Source organism: Euprymna scolopes, chromosome 37 (genome assembly GCF_053919585.1).
Source record: "Euprymna scolopes isolate OS-2025 chromosome 37, ASM5391958v1, whole genome shotgun sequence".
In the NCBI taxonomy this organism is placed as follows: domain Eukaryota; kingdom Metazoa; phylum Mollusca; class Cephalopoda; order Sepiida; family Sepiolidae; genus Euprymna; species Euprymna scolopes.
This window is the reverse complement of record NC_136518.1, coordinates 43,764,965-43,787,464: the sequence shown is the minus strand read 5'-3', so window position 1 is coordinate 43,787,464 and position 22,500 is coordinate 43,764,965. Positions and strand designations below refer to the sequence as shown.

At 32.7% G+C, this 22,500-nt stretch overlaps 1 protein-coding gene across 2 annotated transcripts in view; it reads left to right on the top strand.

Moving 5' to 3' along the window:
• LOC145261138 (endoplasmic reticulum aminopeptidase 1-like) overlaps window positions 1–22,500 on the top strand; it is a 938,216-nt gene that overhangs the window by 101,154 nt on the left and 814,562 nt on the right. Inside the window, exon 1 of one of the 2 annotated variants that reach the window (XM_080119415.1) lies at window positions 6,832–7,644. The exons of the other annotated variant lie outside the window; for it this stretch is intronic. The gene's annotated coding sequence lies outside the window, so the exon portion shown is untranslated. Of the gene's footprint in view, window positions 1–6,831; window positions 7,645–22,500 lie in introns of those variants that run through there. 2 annotated transcript variants of the gene reach the window in all.

Sequence of the window (22,500 nt, the reverse complement as noted above, 5' to 3'; positions counted from 1 at the left end):
TTTGTAAATTCTAGATTTTACCGTTTCGTTGTATGCAGACATTTGGTTTCTCATTCGGTGCATAAGTGGTTAGATTACGCACGTGCACTTCATGTAACTTTCCATCCTCTAGGTAAGAAAAAGCCAGCTAGCTTTTTATTTTTTATTTATTTATTTTTTTTTACATGGAGGCCACCACTTATCAAAGCCCGAAAGCCATTCGAGGATAAGGGTTATTGCATGTACAGTAGTCAATGGGATAGTATCATAGTAATCGTTAGTATTAGAGATTTGATAAAGTGTCTTATTTAAGGGGGCGGTCCATCAGGAATTTGTTTATGTTGGACTTGAAGACATCCAAGTTGTAGTCAGGTGGGAAACAGGCAAATGGAAGAGAGTTCCACAGTCGTGCACTGCTAAAAAATAAGCTTTGCTCATGGAATCTACATTTTGATTTAGGCACAGATAAAGAGTGGGGAAAATTAATGACAGTGTTTTCAGCTAGACGGGTGTTTATCATGAAAGATTGACAAAGGGGGACCAGAGATTGGAGCTCAGACGAGCACTTGCCATGGAAATAACGATAAAACAAAGTCAGGCTCGAAGCGTCTCTTCTTTGGGAGAGAGGTTGCAAGGAAGAGAAAAGGGCATCCCCCACTAAGCCACAAAGTCTATTTTGTCAAGGCAGGATAGGCTGTTTTAGCAGCTCCTGCCCAGATGTGGCAGCAGTACTCCATCCTTGGACGTATTTGGCTTTTATACAGATAGAGAATTGCATCAGTAGTGAGATATCTTCTGGAGTGGTAGAAGGATCCCACTATATTCCCAGCGACCTTGGCAACAGACTTGATGTATGTGTTCCATTTCAGATCAGGAGTAAAGGTCAAACCCAGAAGCTTGTCAAAACATGAAGCCTCCCCAAGACGAGAGCCATCCATTTCAATTGATGCCAGATGGGGATCAGAGCATTGATGATGTAAAGATTGGAGCTTGGTTTTAGATGCATTAAAAGTAACCAGCCACTTCTTCCTCCACTGTGCCACGTGTTCAAGATCAGAGAAAAGAGAATCAGAGAGAACTTTGTCATTTACGGCCTTTGATGTGTTGCCATAGATGGTCGTGTCATCAGCATAGATGTCAACGAATGATTTAAGTATGTGTTTTAAGAGATCGTTGATGTACATCAGGAAGAGAGTTGTGGGCCTCTGATTCCTGATCATCAACCACTACTCTTATGAGAGAGAAATGATTTAATAATTGAGAAAACATTTCCAGTTATACCGTAGCTGGAAATCTTGTGAAGTAGGCCCTTATGCCATACCTGATCGAAGGCTTTTGATATGTCAAGAGCAATTTCCCTAGAAAGGAAGCCTTTGTCGAGAGATTCACTAATCCTATGAGATATAACCGTTAGCACATCTGCTGTAGATTTAGATGAAAGGAAACCATATTGTATGTCACTAAACAGGTTATTGCTGCTGTGGTGGTTGACGACTTCTCTATTTAATATTGATTCCAGCAGTTTACTCATGACACACAGGAGACTTATTGTTCTGTACTGAAAGGGAGATGACTTATCACCTGAATTTTTAAATACAGGGCATACTGATGAGGTTTTCAAGGGTGTTGGAAAGCACTTCTCCTTAAAGCAACGCTTAAAAAGTTTTGTAAGTATGGGGGCAAGTTCGGGTTGAAGCTTTTTCAACACTATAATTGGAATACCGTCAGGGCCAGTTGCTTTATTGGAATCAAGGTTCTTGGTTAGCTGTGGCGGCCTCATGCACAGATATTTGTATGTTGCATACATGTTATTTTACTAGGGTAAGTCGGGGAGGTCATCGCTTATCAAGAGCCAAACCCACTCGAGGATAGGAGTTAACGAGTGTCAGATAGACATTGAGACAACGCGATGATGATCGGTAATGGTGGAACTTGGGTTGGATTTACTTATTTAAGAGGATGGCTCAACAAGAAATTATTTACTTTAGACTTGAAAATGACCATTTTCTGTAATCAGCTGGGAAGCAGTTCTGTTGCGTTGTGTTTCACAAAGTGATACTTCTAGGAAATTAACTTTGTCTATGGAATTTTCATTTAGTATGAGGCATATTGCAAATGTAATTTTTAAAACTTTATTTCTAAACAAAAAGGGCAAATATGACTATATCTTAAATTATTTCTAACCACCCATATATCTTTTTTATAGGCAACGTCAGGTAAGTAGCATAACACTAGTACTAAGACTTTAATCTTCAGTAGTATATATTAGCGCTAAGTTTGAATCAACTTATCTCTTTTTTATACACGGTTGTACAATTTCAGTTTTAATGAAAAGGGTAATTAGACCCTTTTATTAAGGCACTGTTATATTTATAAGTTATGGACAGAAATACTATTTGTACTGATTATTAATCATTAGACTTGAAAATGCCAATGTTATAGTCAGCTGAGAAACAGCCTACGGTATTGTGTTCCACAAAGTGAATAGCTGACAACTTTCACTTTCGTTTCCCTTTTTTATAACTTTTTTTAAAGATGATGCCATTTGTTAATTTTACCAAAATGTATATTCTAATAGGATGTTGAAAGTTAAGTTTACTTGTTATGGTATCGTTTGGTTATTAAAGCATCACTTGGACCCCATTTGTTTTATAAAGCGTTAACTAATATTGTCAAGGTAATGTTTCAATCTCTATTCTAGGTACGACTAAAAATGAAAGAGAAACCAAGTTGTTTCTTTAAATGAATTAAAACCTATTAAATTCCATAATTCTTAAACAACTTTTTTTTTCAGGAAGATAAAAGCCTGAATTATATCCTATAGAAAAGCAGAATAATATAAAAAAAATTTCTACTAATAGAATTGTAAATTTTCAAAACAAAAACACCATTCACCTCGATTTTTTTCTATCGAGAGATAATACAATTAAATATTTTTAAAAAGCTTTTTGAATCAATTAATCAATTAATTTATTTTTGTTAAATAAGTTTAAGGATGATTTGCTATAAGAATACGCAAAAATGTTATAACATAATACTTGAATTTCAAATAATTTCATATTTTATCCCAATATGTAGAAATCCCATGTCGAAATTCAAAAATCCAAAATTTAACGTTCCTTTTTTAAGGAACTTCAGAAAGGCTTTACAAGGCATAATTTGTAATTTTGGAAAAGGGGTGGAGGTAGCGCATATAGGTGACCATAGGTGAATTGATATCAATTGCCAAAAGAAATTATTGTATTTTTAGCAAAATGCGCAGTTATTTATCGATTTTTTTTTCTTTTTTGGTATCGATTCTTCAAAGCAGTTTCTATTTAATGGTATATGTGCAATGTTAGGCCCACTAAAAGAAAATTATTAATTTATTTTTCAAAGATTTAAAAGTAGTGTTTTTCGTAAAAATAATGAAAATATGTCTTCTTTTTTTTTTTGCTAATCTGAAGATTATAATTATTATTAACATATTAAACGAATTTTGCACTTCAAAGACAAAAGATGAAAAATTAAACACATTTAAAATTCGGATTTTCAACCTTAAAATTTGTATACGTGTGCCGTTGTTTTTGTTTTTTTTTAATTTACAATCATCACACACACACACACACACACACACACACACACACACAATACAATATATTTTACTCAATGTTTCAGCTGATTATTTTAAGCATATTTGTACCCAAAAATAAAGAAATGGGATGTTGTAGGACAAAAAATAAAATATAAATTTAAATATCGAATATGAAAAAAATACACCATTATAAGGTTTGTTTTTCACTTAATTAACGGTTAAAATTTTGTATTGATTGGATAATTACTTGATTTTTGGTAGATTTTTAAAGAAAAACTCTGTCAAAAAGTACTTACTCTCTCCTTCCGTTTTGACTGTGTCTACTCTATTCGTAAAATTCTTGGATGGAAATATACTCTAACACTTATAATCTATAAACACATCTGAATTTATTTACGAAGTATTTTAAAGCCAGAAATAACTTTCTATTCGACAATATAAATGCGTTCAAATTTGTTTCAAATTAAAAACTAATTCATTCTTCAGAAAAATTTAATTGAAAATAAAACTAAAACCAAATTTCATTGACCCGTTGACAAACATAAGAACAATTGTAGTAAAGCCAAGACGACTACTACTACTCTCTATCCGTCCCTTTTTCTTCCTTCCTTCCTTCTTTCCTCCTTTTTTGTTTACATTTCTAGATACAAAATAGTTGTGTGAATTTGTTGACACATTTACTAATCTGTTTCAATATTAGTTTTATTTTATTTTATTTATTTAGGGTTTATTTTTTTGCTTCAGGTTTTATTAATTATTTTTTAAGATTCTAAGTTTCTATAACTTGGTTGAAGGATTCCAATATGAGTTTTTCATTCTTATATTTCTCATCGATAGGTTCACGTGCGTTTTTGCTGCTAAATGACTTTTGTCAGCGTTCGATTCGTAGGAAAATCATGTTTAATTTTTGATGTTTTAGCGATTATTCGGAAAAATAGATAACTTTACACGAATAGGGAGGATTTTTTTTTTTCATGTTTGAGTGATCCGTCCGTAATTTTTTTATTTTAATATACTTTCATAGAAATGCTTCTGTTATGTCGGAAAAAACTATATTCTTTACGTCACAAGTGTCACGCTCATACATGAATTCCATAGCTAATATAACATACTGACCCAACGGGTCACAGGTAGTCTAGTATTTGTTATAATTCAAATTCCCAATACAAACAATGCTTCAATACAATTTTTTTATCCGCTTGGCACTGCTACTCTTGACTAATGAAACTTTAATATTGTATGCGCTTCAACATCAGACGAATGGAAAACACACACAAAAATTGAGTTGACGAAAAGGTATTTTATTGTATCTTTATTTGTATATAATTTTTATTTTTCAGAAATGTACAATACACGCAAAAAAAATTTAGGCACAAGGCCACTCAAAAAATTGGGGGAAGGGATTCTATGGTCATCCTCGTAACTGTACCTTTTGTTGGTCTATGCTAGTCCTAGCTAGGGTTATCATTCACCACAACACCGCGAGCAAACCGGGGAGGGGTGTCGTCCTACTTAATATTCCCTGAATCAGATTGTTTTTTTTTCATTATTATTACAATGTATATGTATAATATAAGTAAAAGAAAATTGCATAATAAGTCGTTTGTTTGTTTATTTATTTCATAAATCAAAAAAAAAAAAACAATTAAATTACGTTGTATAACTTTCTAACGGCTTATTATTTTTTAATGATTTAAATCCTCCTTTCTCCCAAAATTGTTTACAAAAAAAAAAAAAAAAAAGAAATACGTTTTGATGCATTTAATTTAAAAATAATTTTTTTAATAGAATTTTAAAAAAATAATTTTTTTTTATATTTTCCATTATGTAATTATTAATGTCAACTGATTTCAATAAATAACTGATGAATAGTAAATAATAATAATAAAAACAATTAATGTTTAAGTCACATAGAGCCGAAAAAAATTACATACATATACAACGACACATGAGAAGTTGGCTTATAATTTTATTAATCTATATCATATTTAGTTTGTCTGTTTCACTTTTTCTCTGAAACTAAATATTTTTTAAAAGCTTTTTGAATCAATTAATTTTTTTTGCTAAATAAGTTTAAGGATGATTTGCTTTAAGAATACGCAAAAATGTTATAACATCTCTGGTCCCCCCCCCCTCGCCAATCTTTCACGAAAAACACCCGTCTAGCTGAATCCACTGTGAAAAATTTCCCCCACTCTATATCTGTGCCTAAATCAAAACGCAGATTTCATGAACAAAGCTTCTTTCTTAGAACTACACGCCTGTGGAACTCTGTTCCGTCTGCCTGCTTCCCTCCGGACTACAACTTAGTTGTCTTCAAGTCCAATGTTAACAAATTCCTAATGAACCGCCCCCTTAAGTAAACATTTCAGCAAATCTCCTCACTAACGTAATGTACTTGCAATAACCCTTATCCCTGAGTGGCTTCCGGGCCTTGATAAGTGGTGATCACTGTGTAAAAAAAAAAAAAAAAAAAAATCATAATACTTGAATTTCAAATAATTTTATAGTTTATCCCAATATGTAGAAATCCCATGTCGAAATTCAAAAATCCAAAATTTAACGTTCCTTTTTTAAGGAACTACAATTGATCTGGCTGAAATTTTGTATAGACCTTAGTTATTATAAGTGCAGCGAACTAAGTATTATGGTTCGATGTTCAGTTAGGGATTAGTTGGGATTTGTATTTAATACAAAAATGAACACAAATTGAACCATATTCAACCATAAATTTAGCAAAAAACACTCACTCTAAGTCAACGGACTTTAACGTTTGCCAGTTTTAACGAGCTAAACAGTCTAGTATAGAGATATTAATATTAATTCAATACATAAGTTTATCAGGCAGTTTATTTTTAAACTTGTTTTTTTAAACTTGGATGAAATATTTAAAAGTAGATTCAGAAGTCAGTAGTCTCCATTTATTTGCCTCACCATGAGGGCAGTGTTGCACACAAGGTTAGTTTTTAATACCTGAAAAGTCCAGCCCCCCCCTCCAATAAATTACACTAGTCTAAAAAGATGTCCTCTTCACAGACAGAGAACAGAAATATGTGATGTCAGAACAGGTGCTACACTTTTCTCCTAAACAAAGTGGGGATCTATGAATAAAAATAATAAAATTCTCAACTGGGTGTTGATTCGTTGGCTGTCACATATAAAGTGTACAAAAGCGTCTCTGCGCATAGGATCCATGCACCCTTCCGGTCAGAAAAAGAAAAATAATAAAAAAAAAAAAATCTGGCCAATGGGAGACGTGTGAGTCAAAAATGATAGATGGACAGCCAGCCTGTTGTGCAAGCCGGTAGAAAGTGATAGATAGTCGAGGGAAAGAGAGAGGGCTTTTGAGAAATGAGGAAGAGAAGAAAAGAAAGGAACCAAGAGAAAACAAAATACAGACATAATGTCTAACGAGAAGAAAATTCGCTTTAACTTTTCGGTTAAGGACTACTACAAGACAACCGAAAGCTGAAGAGAAGATACCCCACCCCCGCAAAAGGAATAAGTACTCTTATAAACATTCGTCCTTCAATTCCGTTCTCTTTTCTCTCTGAATACATTACTTGCACAAAGTCGAACCTTTTAACATTCAAATTCAAGCCAAAAATTTTATTACGTATAAAAGTTATCTCCAACTTTAAATGTTCCTTGCTGGTCTTGGTTTTGTATGAAGTTTACTTTTTAACTCAATTAATATATAACCCAAGCCATATACTACACTTTTCTCCTAAGCAAAAAATCAAAGAACTGTGTAATTATTATTTTACCAACATGAAACTGCTTACATCAATCACTTATATAGTTGGTCTTTTCACTCATGGAATCTATAAAGACATTTGAAAAATAAATTGAAAATAATAACAGTTCAGATTTCATGTGCATGGCTTCTTAAACAATTGGCTAGGAACAAAAGTGTAGTATCCGTTCTGATGCTACACTTCACCTTTTTTATTCTCGGTCAGTGGAAGAGAAATCCTTCATGATTGAGACAATTTTTATTTTTGTTCCTATTCAGAGTGACCCTTTTTGGGGAGCTGGATTTTACCCACATTAAAAACCGACCTTGTGTCTAACTCTGTCCTCGTGGTGAGGTAAGTAAATAGGAATTACAACTCATATTAACACTCTTTTTATTCTTACTTTTTTAATTTTTAAGTGTTTGCTGCTTATGTGCAAAACTTAATCTCACGGATTTCAAGTTACTCTAATACGATCAAGTGTTCTTCTGTCCCTACGGTGCGTTTTCTGCGAATTCCATGATTCGCCTTCTTAATCAACGGAATTTATCAATCATGTTTCTCTCATATTACTTTGATTCTTCTTCGCTATTGAAGCAAAATTCAACAGCCGATTGTAACGTCACTATTAGTTAAATATTTCTGAAATATTACATAAAACATTTTCATCGAAAACATTATTTCGCGATTTTTGTTTTGTCACGTGTGACGTAAACACAAAGGAAATAATTCATAGTTTAAATTGGCCCAAGTTTTTGACAGTTTTCAAAAATGAAGTACCTTCTCTGCTAATATGTGCACTCTTCAGTTATTATGTAAGCTGAAATTGCTAATTTATTCGAAAGCTATTTTCTTTGATTATTAATTTTCTACCTTATCGTTTTCCGTAATTTTTTAGACTGTGACATGACAGTTGAGTAGATACCATTGGTTTCACTTGAAATCCAATATTTCAATTTTCAAATTTCGTTACATTAACGAAGAACCGTTATTTTTATGCACTTTTCATTTTAAGTAATGAGTTTTAAAAAGGGTCCAAGAACTTCTGACATTTGGTGGAACGGGCTAATTTAAAATCTGCAGTTAGTCTGGCACTGAGATCAATCGTTTAACTGTGATGCCGCATCAGACCTACAGACAATTTTGCTTCCTATATGTACGTACATTTTCTACATCAGAATATTTGTTTAAGTGAAAGTTAATGAATTGAGGTTACTAGTTAAAATAAGAGATGCCCAAACATATAAATATATTTTGTCGAATTGTCAAAGTCAGACTCATATGGCATTTAAGCTGACAAATCAAACTTTGCTTATAATTAGTCGATTCTCATTTGTTATTATTGTACCATGTTATTGGCAATATAACATTGTACTTAAATAATTTGTTAAAAGCATTTACTAAGATCGGCGCAAACAACTACTACTATGAAACATTTTTAAATAATCACCTAAAAAATAAAACTCAGTTAGAGGGGCAATTAATTATAAATTAAGGAATATGATAAGAATTGTCTGTTTAAAATTTTAAAAATTTGCAAAGGTTAAAAACTAAAATGATTTTACTACTTCTCAGACAATTCCGGGTAAGAGCAGTCAGTAAATAAACAAATGATATTGGTGTGTAGAGGGAATTTGAGCCGTATATAAAAATTTCTTAGCATGCATAATCATTTAGCCACTTACACCCATTACCCTAGCATAATCAGCATCCCTTAAAGCCCAACCCCTCATCGTTGTGGCAAATATCTTGAACTCTAGTTCATAGCACGGCCTATATGAGGAATAGGCCTTGGATCAAGTACTATAAGGGCAACAACCCGATTGCTAGGGTTCTGGTGAAAATTCAGAAGTCAGCATCAAGATCCGTCGTCTTCTGGTCGTCTCTTTAGCTGTGTGTGGTAGGCAAAGATTTGTAAGTCAAAGAACTGCAAATTTATGGAGTGAGAATAGCAGTATTACTTCTGTGTCATTCATTTGTATGTACTAGGCCTAACCTTCCCCGACTTTGCATGCAACTATTGAAACTTGTTTCTCTAATTGGCGGGGATAAAACCTTGCAATCTTCCAGGATGACAAACAATTGCGATTAATGAGGAAGACTTCATGCAGACCAAATAATTCTGAGACCCAATTTTTGTGAGCTCTATAAGAAGTCCACCTTGCTTAATAATAGTAACAAAAACAGCTTGATCAACAGTTGACATTTCGTCTGTTATCATGAAAATCATCATCTGAATTGATTTAGAGTTAGTTCACCCATTTATCCAAAATAACATTTGCTTTTTGATGTTTTTATGGGAAAAGATTTTGCTATGAATTTTATGGTTTTCTTCACCCTCTCTCAGCTCTCACTTCTGGTCCATGGCGATTTAAGAACCACTGTTGCTTTGTCGGAAGCATCAATATACAATAAAGAGCTCTCTCTCTCAGCATTTTAACATTTCTTCTTAGAATACACATACATACGCACACACACACACACAAACACATATGTGTGTGTGTGTGTGTTTATATATATATGTACATATGTGTGTGTGTTTATGTTTATATACATAAATATATATGCATATCTGCATATATATTTATGTTTATATGCATATATGTATGTGCGTATATATATATAGTTATAGATATGCATATATATTTTTGTATATATATATATATACATGTGTTTATATATCTTTCTCAGAGGATGATGAAAGCAAAAAACGTATACATCTCTTGTGTGTGTGTGCGTGTGCGTGTGCGTGTGTGTGTGTGTGTGTGTGTGTGTGTGTGTGTGTGTGTGTGTGTGTGTGTGTGTGTGTGTGTGTGTGCAATTGATCAAGTGAAATGATTCAGATCATTTATTATTTTCAAACAGGTCCTTTAATGTTATAACAAAAAAAAACCTGGGGATTTTGTGGTAGTGGAAGAAGGGATAAAAATGCAGAAACAAAAAAAAATATATGTATATAAAAAGAAATAAAATGAGGTTAAAAGCAGAGAGAATTAAAACAAGAGGCTAAAATTGAAGGATAAAAGGCGATGAAAAGAGATACAAACGAGGAGATAAATAAACGAGATAGTAAATGGTGTGGAAGTTAGGAGACAGACCGGATTCGAATTCTTTTGTATCGATCCCATTTTCATTGGTGAAGGTTAGAGGGTCTATGGGCATATAGGAATATTTGGACTATCCACTTCTATCTGATGCTACATCTGTGCATTCTAACTTGTGCAGTTTTAGTCACAAGGGTACACAAGTTCTCATTATATCAGCAAAGTTAAACAATACAATTGATCCTACTTATTTTGATCATCTGACGATATCGGTTGGTGTTCGTGGTTTATGGTTTTTTTCTTAATATACCAATTACATCCATACACTGGTTATTATGGTTTCAATTCCTCTGATTCCCATAGTGCTACCAAATCAAGCTATCTGAATATGCTGGCTTCCTACCCGAAAATGCAGCAAACATTGATGTTATTGTCCCCCCCCTCATTTCCTTTACAAAAGTCAATCATGTTTTGCAAAGTCAAAAACAATAACAACAATTTTCTATATAAAATCGCCAAATTGAACATCAGGAATATATATTTGGAGCCATAAAGAACTTGAAACATAAAACCTTTACTGGATTTGGCTTTAAATAACCCGAAAAGGGTTGATAAACTGTAAAACAAAGCCATATAAACAACCAATCTTCCTCTTATTCAACATTTTAGAACAGTTCCTAGTTCTCGTATAGTTATTGGCATTACCTTGGTTTTCAAGTTTCATCGATACAAATAATATGAGAATGATACTTTTGATGTGTAATGTGTAATATGCGTGCCAAAGATGAACTTTAATCTGATGATCGCAGAGTAAGATTACAACTGCACAGTATAAGGAGATGCGTGAAGAATACAAGACTTTGCTAGTCTGGTTAAAGAATGAGTAAAAGTTCTAAGATTCGTAAATGTAGAACAGTTGAGGTAACAGGTTAAGTTCACAAAGAAACGACAAGGAAAACATGAGAGGAAATCATAAGGATGGACTTGTGAGAAAGGGGGATAAATAAAAACTTGGACAGAGATAGATTAATTTAAAAGTCATTTTTTTTAGAGCAATCCAATTTGTGTAAAGTAGGTAAAACGGACGTTGAACTAAATCTAATAATGATGGTTATGAAGATGATGGTGATGATGATCATTGTGGTGGTGGTGATAGTGATGGTGGTGATAGTGATGGTGGTGATAGTGATGGTGGTGATAGTGATGGTGGTGGTGGTGGTGGTGGTGGTGGTGGTTCTTTCATCTCTCGGGCAAGTTCATATATTTACCGAACTGTTTTGTCCATTTCTCTCTTCAGATTCAGCCTGTTATCAGCCAGAACGATAAAGTTCAATATTCATCACCTTTCATCCTTCGTATATGTTTGACTACATAAGGATATTATGTTTTATTTTTTCCAATGCAGGTTCTGGTTTGTGTTTGCACCATTTATATGTGTGCTCAAAATGTAGATATTTACACAATTCCCAGTGAACTATTATGACTTTGATGTTTTTTTACATTTTATATATATATATATATATATATATATATATATATATATTCATATATATATGTATGTATGTATATATGTATGCATATATATGTATGTATGTATGTATATATATATATATATTTGTATCTATGTATATATATATGTATGTATATATATATGTATATATATATATATGTATGTATATATATATGCGTTATTGGCTACATATATCTATCTATCTATCTATTTTTCTATATATATATATATATATATATATATATATATATATATATATATTGTATATGTGTGTATGCGTGATTGGCGACATATATTTATCTCTCTCTCTCCTTCTATATATATATATATATATATATATATATGTATATATATATATATATATATAGTCATCCAGTATATATATGTATATATATATATATATGTATGTATATATATATATATATATATAGTCATCCAGTACATATATATATATATATATATATATATATAGTCATCCAGTACATATGTGTCTGTGTATATATATATATATATATATATATATATATATATATATAGTCATCCAGTACTATTTTGCTGTTTCACAGCTCATCAGTGCGGCTAGGCAAGCAACTACATCAAGCAAGGATCGAAACCCCACCGTCCATATGACAGTCGGCTGCTTCTCTGAGGGCAGTGAATTAACAATGTTTTGACATTGTCCAGATACCTAAGCTCAATTTGTTTACATAAAGAGCATCGCTTCATATGATAATGGTAATTTGTATATCACTTCCCAGTATGCTCAATCCAAGATAGAAAGCATTATATATATGATTTGCTGATGTATTTTTTTTTCATAAATCAAAAATAAAATGTAACAAAAAATATCCCAGTTAAGAATATATATTTAAAAAGATTAAAATATTTAATTCGTAGACGGAGCCCAATAGAAAGGCAAGCCAATACGGTCGGAGCCAGCACAGCTGCAGGAGTTGCAGGAAATGTGTTGCAATGCATTACCATTCACCTATCGGGACTCCAACCCGATTTTTTTAGTCGGGGTGTACTCCCTTACTCTTTCCCAGACATTCACAAAGCAATGACGCTATTGTCCATAGCTGGTGAAAGTTTGAAAATATTTCCAATTTGGAGGAAAATAACAGTGATCCTCATTGTAGTTATGGTTGTATGAAAATGAAAGCGAGATCTTTTAAATGAGTCTTTTTAAAAAGAAATACGAATCTCATAAAGGTGAAAATTTGAATATAACGGAGATCGCCAGTGTAGCTATGGTCGTATGAAAACCCACATAATCAGTTAAAGACGATAGGATATTGTGTTTTATTTTTACCAAGAAAAAAAGTTAAAATGTACGGGAATGGAAATTTTGAATCGGGATCGTCTGGAGCGAAAACGGGCCTTTTGTGATATTGAAATCCTTGTGTCTCTGAGGGTGGACGGTGTGCCTCAGGTTCATTCGAGTTGTATAGACAGGATCTGATGCTGGAAACTGGTGGCCAGATAACTCAGTGTTATAGTATTTATTCAATATAGATCTGGGGATTAATAGAGATAGGTATTTAATGCAAAATTAAGCACATATTAAACCATATTCAACAATCTAGTGGGTATGAAGCACTCATTCTAAGTGAATGGGCTATAACTTTTTTCTATTTTAATAACCTAAAGAGTCTAGTTGTTTATAGTTAAAATAGTTATATACAATGAATCCTTTACATTAGAATTGTGGAACAAATTGTTTGGGCTGGCTAACTAGAACGAATCGGTTATAATCTATTTGTAACGGATGTATTGTTCGTAATATTCGACTAAAAGGCATTGTTAAACATTTTATTCTAGAATATATTTTAACAATATTAGTCTAATATTTATTTCGAAATTGTTAACGATATTCTTTTAGATTACGGTGTTAGAAATATTCGTCTAGAATACCTTGTTTGCAATATTAATCTAGAATGCATTGTAAACGATATTCGTCTAGAATATATTAACAATAGCAGTTTAACATTCATTGTCTACGTTAACGGCTACCGTCTAGAATGAATCATTAACAGTAGATTTCTAGAAAGAATTATTTGTAATAGATATGTAGAATGATCTTTTGATGACAAACAGACACACACCAAATGGTCATATAATAAGAATGAAGCAAAGACAACCATAGATAATAACATATTAATGTCATTTTTTTTTTAATTTGACAGAGTTTGATTGATAATGCCAAATTATTCGTTTGATTTTTAGGAAAAGTCATAAAAATAGAGAGTGAGAGGAAGAGAGAGAGAGAGAGAGAGAGAGAGAGAGAGAGAGAGAGAGACAATGTTTGCAAATTACTGTTGCGTAGACTTTTACGCAACAGACAAAAGATGCACAAAACAGACAAATTGGCTTTTATAAGAAGAAACAAAAAGATGTAAAAGATATATGACAATCTATGAGATGCAGAACCAATAACTACGGATAATCATTAATTTCATCATCATCAACATCATAATCATGTCATTCAAAGCATTATATCAGGATTTATTATTTCAAATCATCATCATCAGCGGCAGCAGCATCATCATGATGATCATGATCATTTTAATATGCGTCTTATATGCTGGTCGAACAGCTTTTAGAAATTAACTTCCAAACTAACTTATTTCTAAACAGGACTTAATTTATCCCTCTTTAACTCAAGTCCACCCTTCTTCCTTATTTCTATTACTTCTTTGGTCTTCTTCTGTTAACTGACACACTAGGTCGATTTTTAATGTGGGGGAAGTCCAGTTCGTCCAAAAGTCGCACTCGGGACTGAGACAAAAGTAAAAATTGCCTCAGTCATCATTGAAAGATGAAGTGTGATATTAGAACAGATACTACACTTAGTGTTATTTCTTTTCAAAGAAAAATATATACAAGTTATATTTTGAACAAATAAGAAAATTGGGTACAAGATCATCAAAAGTGTGAGGAATATTGGGGATCATTTATCATCTTTTACCTACTTTAACATATTTAACTATCCTACTCTTGGTTAGAATCATTACAGATACCACAATACCACATTTACTCGAGTGGCCATTGTACTTAAAATAATCCCAAAGTGTTGGAAATTTAAAATTTTATTCATATATATGTATTTTACAAATTCATTGGGAGTGAGGGGTGGGTCAACAGAAAGCTAAAATCCAATTAATACGACTCTCATAACTTTTTCTAAAGCATAAATAGCCGACTGTTTTCAGGTTGATGTCTAAATAGGAGTGGAACCTATGTAGGAGAAAATAAGAAAAGGATAAAGTTTGGAAGTGAAATAAAATTTGGAGAAGCCAAGAATAAAAATAAGTCCGTGAAGAGGTTATCTTGGAGGAGCTTTGTTACCAAAAACTAAAATCATAGATGGAGCCCATCCACTCGACTAAATGAACAGTTAACTTATCTGAAGGATTGAAGTCTAAGAAATAGATGTGCTACACTCAAACAAAGTGCTCATATTCATATTTTAACTCCTTTTCATATATACAACTTGTGTCTATCTTTTGTTCATTTCTGAGGAAAGTAATCCTTTTCTATCACACTTAGCCCCTAACCTTCTTCTTCTATTGTATAAATCTCACCTGTATGTTTAAATGTATGTATGTATGTATGTATGTCTCGAAAAAACTTTCGACAGAGGCGACAGATTTTCACAAAATCGGTATCGTTTTGAAGCCCGACACTTCAGACGACAAATATCGAAAAATTGGCTAAAAACATTAATTCCTTCACCCTCAACCAGACACTTTTCTACAAAGAGGGGTCGCTTTTTTCGCCGATATTTTTGAAAGTTATCCCCTCTTTTCGATTGACTAGCCTTAATTTAAACCTTCGCTACGGTTTGGCGACGGACGAAACGGCAAAGACATCATGTTCTTTTTTTCATGCTCTTTTCCTCCTTTGCGGTAGGGGTTTCAGCCTGCCTGCCTATTACCATTTTTTATTTTTGCTCAGCACACACCCCCAAACACCCGGGCAACGCCGGGCACCCAAGCTAGTATTTACTAAATGGATGAGTACTTCCAGCTATGGGTTTAAGGAACAGTAGAAATAGATTATCAGAACTTATACTACAATTTGTCCCTGGTCAAATGGTCAGGGAGTCTAGAGTTAGTTTAATAAGGAAGAACTTAAAAATGTAAGATTATAGATATGTCATACCTCGTGTCAGAATGATCAAATTACTAGCAACTCATAACTAAGGAAGAGAATATCCTAGATAATTCGTCCGTTGGAATGATAAAGACCATCTGATCATCCTTAGGATGATGAGTGACTAATGCTAGGAAGTATTTTAATGGAAAGTTTTCTGACGCACTGAAAGCGCTAGTACCTCCTCGATGTAAATCCCCCCCGACAAACCCGAAAAGCAGCAAAATCCCACTCCTACACCATATAGAGATACCTAGATGCTGTAATCCTTCTACTGAAATAGCTTTTTGCCTCAAACTGCTAAATTTTGGAATTACCCCACCCCACCCCACCCCGAGCCCTTGCTTCCCTGATTGTACTGTCATGCAAAAGTTCAAGGGTAATCTGAATAGACATCTTGCTGCCCAACTTCCTACATCGTATCCTTGCAAATCTGCTCCTAAATAGTAGCCCCTTACAACTTAGTGGCACTGTGTCTTGTTTTGGGGTGAAATAACAAACAACAACAAAAATTATTAAGTGAAACTGGTTTGTGCAGAGCCAGGTTAAGTCTTTTCTTCCAACCAGCCTGATCCAGCAGCAGGACAAGGTTGAAACATTTGGAGGCTAGGTGGATGCAGAAGCTGACGGAAGTGTTGGCGTCCTCCTACATGCAGCACCTGGTATTCCCAAACGGTTATCCATCTCGTACTGACCAGATTCAACGTTGCTTCACTTTGGCCATCTAACAAGAACCAATATGTCAACGTGATTATGCTTAAATAATAAAGAATTATAAACTAAATATTTTCATTACCAATGTATCTTGTCTCCTTCTTCTATAAATTTGAGTAATCTGCTCATTTTATCAAGAAATCCAGATGACTTCATCAACCCTAGCCCCGAGTACTAATTGTATGAATTTTTAAAATGAAAGACGTATTGACATTATTTTTTCTTTCTTTTATGATAATGTTTACAACAATTAAAGAGGTGACTAATTTTTGCCTCGGGTTCAAACTGATTGCGATAAAAGAAAATTGATATTTCCAGCATAAACATTTTGTGCTTTAAACTGCATTTTTTTTTTTTTTTTTTTTTTTTTTTTGAGAGGTTATATTTTACAAAGCACATCTTGTTCTCGGCTCGAACAAATGATAAAAACATAGTTATATAAACTAATTGATTAGTTATTAATTAAGTTACGGTGTCCAATACCGCATCATTCCTTCATCCTGACCACCCATGCCATTTGAAAGCAAATTAAAAAGAAAAGTAACTTTATTTAGTTTTGTATCATATTTGTTTTGACTTTTGCAAATCGATTTATTAAGTATGAGCTCGATCTGTGTAAATTAAACAGAATTATTATTTTCCTTTCATCTGTGTTTGAATTGCTTTCTTTTGTGTTCATTGTTAGTTTATCTAAAATATAAAGTTATCTTGTCAGATTTTAAACCTTAACCCTAGCGTTTTTCAAACTGACAAATCAAATTTGCTTCTGACTGATTTTCATTTTTTTCAGCGTTGTATCATGTTATTTACAATTTATTTTTTTTAAATTACTTTTTTCTGTGTTCGTTTATATATTTATATATATTATCTTTTAATATTTCACGTTTTTCAAACGTATATTTAATATAATATGACAATTAAATCCGCCTTTCTTAACTAATGCAGCTTCCGCCAATGACTATGTCTAGATTTATTGTGGAGAATTCATTTTTATTTACATAATGTTACCATTGTCGATCAAGGAGAGAATCTATCAGGTATATTTGGTTTAATTTAGTCTTATGTAAAAGGGTGAAAATTGTAAAAATTCTCATCCGATTCTTGTGAAATTAATAAATATTCCCCAGATTTCAGTTTCTTTGGAGTTTTCCAACTACTCATCATGACTTTGGTATTGATAAGATTTATTCCCAAACTTTTCTCTTTTTTTTCACTATTTTTATTCATCCCAAACAAGGTCTGTTGCTATTGAGACGTAAGAGATACTGTGGATAAGGGGGCCGTGTTTATAAAGAGTATTCTAAGTGGAGAGTTGTTTAGTTGGATGTTTTAGTTGTTTGTTCGCATTACTTTCGAATTTTTGTGTGTTGATATAATCGGGAAAACAGGGAACCAGGAGGGAATTCCAAAAGTAAAAAAAAAAGGCTTGAAGAAAAAAGCTATTAGAGTGGAAATTTTTCTGGTATCTGAGTTCCTGTAGAGTGAAGGGGTGTGATTTTGCTGCTTGTTGAGTTGTTTAGGGTACCTATATTGAAGAGGTTGTAAGTGTAGTGAGTTCCTCAGAACACATTCTTTCACTATCTATGACATTTCTCCATGTCTTTAACTGTACAGGTCTTTTATTGTTTCATAGGCAAGTTCTAAATCATCGGCATGCGTCATATTTTCTGAATAATTCATACAAAACTCACTGAACAATGGTTGTCTAAGAAATGATTTTATTGGAAAACTATGTCGCGAAAAGTTTCAGAATTACTCGAAAGATATGCTTGCCAACTGTCAATTATTTTGAAATAGAAGAGCAGACATCAACACAAATACCTTGATTGATATATTGATTTGTTTTAAGATGCACATCAAACCATTTGTAATTGAGTGTGTATTTGAGCACAATAAGTATTATAGACGGCTTTTTGTTTTCTTCCACTGCAAGAACTAAGGCAACAGAATCGGAAAATGGAATTGAAAAATCAACGTCTCAGAGGAAGAGGCACTTTGACCTGCAGAAAGTTCCTGGGCAGCCCCGTCTGCATTCCCTGGTAAGGGCGCCTCCCGCGATTAGCAATAAACTAACCTCTTCTCAAAAAGAGAAGGCAAGGACTGGGAGGGTGGACCTCATAGAACTACACAGAACTAAACTCCCACTGCAAAATCAAACAGGGACTAGATCATTACAAGAATGGTCTAATCTCTGTTGATTTTTTGGTGGGGAGGGGGTCGAGGAAAAATCCCTAGCCGATCTCCACATCAGTAATATTATGAGATAAGTTCATGTGTGTACATATTACTCATGTTAATGTAACTTCCGTAATTACACATTAAATCAATTTTATTTTACAAGTTTTTTTTTTATCACCACTTTCAACTTCAATCACCGCCTTGATAAAGGTCTGGAATTGGGAGCATGCCTTTTTTTCACAGGCGGCAGCTAGGACTCTGTGAATACTCGGTAGATGGTGGCGATCAGGCTGGCTTTAGAAGGTCATGTTAGTGATGTTCTCGACATACGACCAAACAAAATAGCCCAGCAGATTCAGGTCGGGAAAGGAGTGAGCCAGTGAGAGAAGAGTACAAAGTAGTAGTGTTCCTTCTGAAGCCAAGCCTGGGTCTCTGTGGAATTGTGGGCCGATGCTGAGTCCTGCTGCTACACCCTGGGTCTGCATGCGTCCACCTAATTGCAGCCGGGGATCACCACAAGCTTCAGCACATCCAAATGCACTTTGGTATTGACTTTCAATTTGTCTTCGAAGATTTGAGGTGGCATGATGTGGACCTCACTTAAAACCACACCAAAGGCCATAACCATGGCCGGAAACTTTATTTTCATCACCCTAGGCACGTTCCTGTTATATGTGGTAATCCAGTGATGCATTTTAAGGGTTTTGGCAATGATCCTGCTGTCATAACTTGGATCAGTAGAGAGCATGAGTTGTACAGTGGCGCATCTCTGATCTCGCTCGTTGAACATTATGTTATGTACAGACAGGATAGAAAGCTCCTATCGATCTATGGATTTGTACACAACTGGCCAACTAGTAGATGGTCTGCAACAAAAAGAAAACTGGTTTTCATCAAACGGAAATGGAATCATGTTGTCTTTTCGAGGGCGACAATTTTATCGTTCTATCCTGTAGACACTCCTTTTAAAAATAAGCAATGAATGTAACATGGTGTAACAAAGAAGCTGAAAACTGAGATTATTCTTACCTTTTAATGGCACCATTAAAAATGTATCTTTGACATCAAAGATACTTTTTAATGACACCATTAAAAATGTATTTTTGAAACCAAAGGTCCAAAAACTGAATTTCATTTTCAATAATAGGTTATTATTTATTTATTTATTTTCAATAAAAGTGTTTTAAACAAACGTATTTCGGTAGTAATAAATGTGAATATAAAAATTGGTAGGCACTCAGACGTTGACATATTGAGGACTCGGACAGGGAAAGGCAAACGCGAATTATCAGATCAAATATGGGAGCAGACCTAAAAACAATATATATATACACAATATTAATCTTTGGATTTATTTTATATTTTTAAAAATTATTTTTATTTACTATTAATCGAATATTTATTGAAATATAAACTGCAATAACATAAAATAAACAAAATATATTTTTAAAATCCTACTGTATTTCTAGTGTATCCAATGCATACAAATACCACACACACACACACACACAAAAAACTGAAATGCACCCAAATCCATTTTTACGCACATTTCTTTTTCTGTGATATTTCCAACAGTACAACCACCTATAATCACTGGTCTTGGTGACATTCATTTCTTTTTTAATCTTTACTTTCCGTAGTATTCCTTCAAGTCATGAACTTTTCCATTGTCTCACAGGTAAATACTAACTCGTCAGTATTCAACAGTTCTTCGGAACAATTCATAGAAAAAATTCTTGAACAATACCTCTCTATGACACGATTTTATTGAAAAAAAAAAAGAGACATCAGGAAAAATATCAGAATCACTTAAAAGAACATTTTTGCCAACCTTCAATTATAAAGAGGATAATAACCAAAGAATGATTTATACAAAAATATTTCAACAAAGACACAAATTTCATTGATTGATTTGTTTGATTTATTGATTTGTCTAAAGGTGCATGTCAAACCATTACTTAAATGGAACGTGCTCTGAAGAACGCATTGCATTTGTGTCCTTTCGACGTACATACCGTTGACTAACCCAATAAAATCCAACCTCTTCATTAATTAGATCGTTAGACGCGAGAAAGCTATCTATTCTAGTAATTTCTTCTCTCGGCTATATATATATATATATATATATATATATATATATATATATATATATATATATATATATACTAGATTACCCGTGACCCGTTGGGTCAGTAGGTTATATTATCTATGGAATTGATATTAGCGTGATATTTGCGACATAAAGAAAATAGTTTTTGTCAGATAACAGAAACATTTCTAAGAAAGTACATTAAAATATAAAAAAAAATATGGATAGATTTCTATGGGTCGTTCTGTTTATAATTGTTTATTTTTGAAAAAAAAACTTACAGCCATTGAATTATAAGTGGTTTGCCATACTTAAATGTAAATGTGCACTGAATAGATATCATAATACTTAAGGTTAAATTCAAATTTTGATGCATCTTTCAATTTAAACATGAAAAAAAAAACAATTGGGGCGCTGAAAACGCACACAGTAAACCAATACATTTTATTGTCGCATCGATTATTAATTTGTAACGCAATTTACAAAAACATATTTTCAGGGTAATTTATTGATGTTGGTAGTGTAGAGTAAAATGTGTGAATGTTTTTAAGAAAGGTGTATTACAAAATGGAGAATACATTATAAAAAAAAAGTGGTGGGTAAATCGCCGTTGTAAAATGCTCTTATGGTTGTGAACGGGTTAAAGTAGATTTATTTGTAAAAACATTGCGCTTAAATAACTTAAACGTAAATGAACGATGTAAAAACAGCAGAAAGTATTAATCAATTGTTTATTTGGATAATTCAAACGCTGAAAACGTACACAGTAAAACAATACGCTTATTGTCGTGTTAATTATTTACTATAATATATATCGCATATATAAAACAGGTCGATGATTACACATATTATTTATAATCACGTTTTGCATTTGCTTCCCATATCTTGAAATTTTTATTCAATAAATTTAAAATATTCCCTTTTATAAAGATGTCCATTTGATCGAACGAACCCGGTCCAGCGATTTATGTTTATTTGTTTACGCCATTATGAGTTTATATTTATGTATGCATGCGCATCCGGAAGTCGTAAACCTGATGTTGGATTACAACACCCGTTACAAGGTCATTTGAGTTTTGTAATAATATATATATATATATATATATATATATATATGTGTGTATGTATATATGCATGTATATATGTGTATATGTATGTATGTATATATGTGTATATGTATGTATATATATATATGTATATATGTATGTATATATATGTATATATATACACATGTATGTATATATATATATGTATACACATGTATGTATATATATATATGTATATATATATATGTATATATATACACATGTATGTATATATATATGTATACACATGTATGTATATATATATGTATATATATACATGTATGTATATATATATATATATATATATATATATATTAGTATGCATAAGTATGTATATATATGCATATATATATGTATGTATATATATACATTTATGTATATATATCGATATATTAGTATGCATAAGTATGAATATATATATATATGTATATAAGT